This window comes from Mandrillus leucophaeus, unplaced genomic scaffold (genome assembly GCF_000951045.1).
Source record: "Mandrillus leucophaeus isolate KB7577 unplaced genomic scaffold, Mleu.le_1.0 Scaffold1419, whole genome shotgun sequence".
Lineage (NCBI taxonomy): Eukaryota > Metazoa > Chordata > Mammalia > Primates > Cercopithecidae > Mandrillus > Mandrillus leucophaeus.
Window position 1 is genome coordinate 12,827 of NW_012101387.1, and position 4,344 is coordinate 17,170.

Consider the following 4,344-nt stretch of genomic DNA (forward strand, 5'->3'; position numbering starts at 1 on the left):
CAGGGATGCCCTCTCTCACCACTCCTATTCAACATAGTGTTGGAAGTTCTGGCTAGGGCAATCAGGCAAGAGAAAGAAATCAAGGTATTCAGTTAGGAAAAGAAGAAGTCAAATTGTCCCTGTTTGCAGATGACATGATTGTATATTTAGAAAATCCCATCATCTCAGCCCAAAATCTCCTTAAGCTGATAAGCAACTTCAGCAAAGTCACAGGATACAAAATTAATGTGCAAAAATCACACACATTCTTATATACCAGTAACAGACAAACAGAGAGCCAAATCATGAATGAACTTCCATTCACAGTTGCTTCAAAGAGAACAAAATACCTAGGAATCCAACTTACAAGGGATGTAAAAGACCTCTTCAAGGAGAACTCCCCACAGATTTATCTCGTTTAATGTGTGAGATGAGTACAATTGTATCACGGATGAGAGAACTGAGGTTTAGTGTACCTCACCCAAGATCGTCCAGGCTCCATCTGTGTGCTTGATTTCAGATGCTGCACTCACAACCATTGCACTCCTGGAGGGCAAAAACCAGACTCCTGTATATCTTTGTTTTTTGTTTCCCTCACACAGTTCAAAGCGTAGAGTTTAGTAGTGCCAATAGTACTAGTTAATGCATTATCCAAAGAGGCTAACACACTTGTTTCTCAAAGGAAATGTCAACTATATTCGCAAGATCTTTTCAAGCCATTCAGTTACAGTGTTTTATAATAAGTTTGAACAACAGGCCAGGAAGGGTATTTAACAGGAGGACGTAGAAGAGTCAAAGGCAGTTGGCAACAGGAATCTCAACATGGGAGGGTAGGGCTAGGGGACTTAGAGTTTTAGAATATAAAGAAGAATTTTTTTTTTTAGAAAGCAGTTACCAAGAAGAAGAAGAAAAAAACTATTTTGAATGGGCTTTTTTGAGTGTTGATTCCACAGGTATAGTACAACTTCGTGTTGGGACCACATATAGTTTAAAGTACTAACAGATACAGAGAAAGATAAACACACGAGAAATGTCCTTGTCTATAATGTTTACATGGGCAGGGTCTAAAGCGAATGCTAGAGAGAGAGAGAAAAAAAAAAAACCCTAAGCTAATATTAAAGATAGACACGCCCAAATTTCCTAACAATGAATTCACAATTCACTTTTCAGTATACTGCAGACTGAAAAATCAAAGAGACTCCTGAATTACCTAGTGACAATTTAATGTTCCAGGAAGTTGAGAAGATTCCATCAGAGTCACTGTTTCCACAGTAAAACATTGATTCAGAACGTTCATTGAATAGCTAAGCCTTGTCACAAATATCTTTAGCTCCTCAAATTCAGAAGAGCAAGTGAGGTAAAGGTAAAAAAAAAAAAAAAAAAAAAACAGGAAAGAAAGAAAACAAGCTAGAAAGCTCACAGGACATGATTCCATACAGAATTAATAAAGTTAGACTGTGCATTTGAAAGACACGAGTTCAAGTTGGCAACAGGCTAGCATATGTTATACCCATATTTTTACAAAAAGGGGAGAATTATTTGAAAATCGCTGACTAAAATGGAAATAAAATTGCACTTTCAAAACGGATATTATCAGCTGATTCGTGTCCTGGAATATTAGGAAAATCAGCCACAGCAAATGCAGCAATAATAATAACTCTAATTTGTATAAATCGCTGCTGCTTATCTTATTTGGTTTTTTGTTTTTTATCCCTATAGACTATTTTTCTTTATTTTCTGTGTGATTCTTTTTGTCTTTTTTGTACTTTAAAATTTTTTTATTTTTAATTGTTCTGGATACATAGTAGGTGTAATATATTTATGGGGTACATGAGATGTTTACACAGAGACATGCAATGTGAAATAATCACATCATAGAGAATGGCGTATCCATTCCCTCAAGCATTTATCATTTGTGTTACAAACAATCCAATTACACTCTTAGGTATTTTTAATTGTACAAATAAGTTATTATTAACTATAGTCACCCTGTTGTGCTATCAAATAGTAGGTCTTATTCATTCTTTCTATTTTTCCTCATTAACCATTCCCCCTCTCCCTCAGCGCCCTTATCTTATTTGTTATAACAAGAACCTTGTAAGTTAATCAGGGAAAGGTTATTAACTGACTGAGATAAACATAAGCATAAAAACTAGAAGCCAATTTTGTAGATGTACCATGGAGAAAATGGATACTGGAGGCAAAACAAAAATGTCAGCATTCCTCCCATACATTTTTAACGAGGCTATAGCCACTAACACAGCTGCTGGAGAGAAATTTGGCAATATTTAATTAAAAAACAAATGTGCATGCATTTTCAGGTAGCAATTGCACTTTTATGAATCTATCCTACAGATATACTGGCATATACCAAATAGTGTACCCAAACTAGTTCATGAGGCATTGTTTGTAATACCAAAATGTATGAGTATAAATAGGAATCTGGTGAGATAATTCAGGGTATTTTATAAAACTGAGTATCATGCAGCCCAAAATAGAATGCAGAAATTCTTTATATATTAATACGTATAGCCTGCAAGATACATCATTAAGTAGAAAAAAGATAAATCACAGAAAAATACATAAAGTAGGCATATCATACTATCATTTATGTGAGGAAAATAAGAGGAGAGGATTTCATATACATCTAAAATATCTCAAAAGGGAACAAAAAGAACCGGCAACATCTATCACCTCTGAGGAGAAGAATTAGGCCACTAGATTAGAAGAGAGAGATTTTTTGCTACACATTCTTCTATAGCCTTTGAATTTTATTCATGTGGATCAATAAATAAATTCCCTGATCAAAAATAAAATGATAAGAATTACAGATTTTTAAAGATAGGCAGAATGCATTCTAAACTAGAAACAACTACAAATCAAATTGACACCTATATATTTCTACTTCCAGCTATGATGGAATAACTGTAACAGATTATCTGTCTCACAGAAAATACTTCCTAAACTAAGTAAAATACATGAGGCAACTGTTTTCAAACAGTGACTAACAAGCCAGTCCAGAACTGAAGTCCCTCTGCCCACAACTGTCCCCCTCAGTGAATAAGGATATTTTCCTAAACATGACAAAAAGAGCTGGAGTCTGAGGCAGCTGGCATGGCTGGAATCTATAAGGCAGAGTCTTAGAGAGTAAAGAGTTTAAGAGGGAAGTATCAGAAGTTTTGCAGAGATTTGTCCCAGACTTGGGACAAATCTGTGACTGAGATCTCAGCCATACATTTGCAGAGTGAGAATACTTGAGGCTTAACAGAGAGAAAATGTTATCAGGTTGAAAGAACAGAAATAGTGGAGGTCAAGTAATGCTGGAGGAAGAATAGTGCTAGACATCATTGCAGTTCAGGTCCTACGGGTGTGAGAGAGCTCATTAATAAACTCTACTTTGAAACCCCTGGCATCTACCTGAGAAACAGAAACTTGGTACCTTTCTACAAGTAAAGACTATGTCCTAAAGTAAGTCCTATGACTCCAGCAAAGTCTAAAACAAAGCCTATCATCAAGGAAAACAACCTCTATCAACATTGAATATTGCCAGGTTGAATAGGTTGGGAAAGCACCTTGGGTTTCTCAAAGATTTGGATTAACAAAGCCTAAAAACATGCTTAAACATGTTCAACATGATCAGCCAATAATTGAACAGCATGCTAAGATAACAAGCAACATTCTTCAGAAGAAAATAACACGATCCAGAGGCATTACAACACATTGTCCAAAATGTCCAGTATGCAATCAAAAATCACCAGATAAAGAAATAAGAAGATCTCCATTCCAAGACGGTTGAATAGGAACAGCTCCAGTCTGCAGCTCCCAGTGTGACCGATGCAGAAGACTGGTGATTTCTGCATTTCCAACTGAGGTAACTGGTTCATCTCATTGGGACTGGTTGGACAGTGGGTGCAGCCCACAGAGGGGGAGCCAAAGCAGGGCAGGGCATTGCCTCACCCTGGAAGTGCAAGGGGTTGGGGGATTTCCCTTTCCTAGCCAAGGGAAGCTGTGACAAACAGGACACTTCTGCCCAAATACTGTGCTTTTCCCACAGTCTTAGCAACCGGCAGACCAGGAGATTCTCTCCCGTGTCTGGCTTAGCAGGTCCCACACCCATGGAACCTTGCTCACTGCTAGCATAGCAGTCTGAGATTGACCTGCGAGGCAGCAGCCTGGGTGGGAGGAGGGGCGCCGCCATTGCTGAGGCTTAAGTAGGTAAACAAAGCGACCAGGAAGCTGGAACTGGAACTGGGTGGAGCTCATCGCAGCTCAGCAAGGCCTATTGCCTCTATAGACTTCACCTCTGTGGGCAGGGCATAGCTGAACAAAAGGCAGCAGAAGCTTCTGCAGACTTAAACATACCTG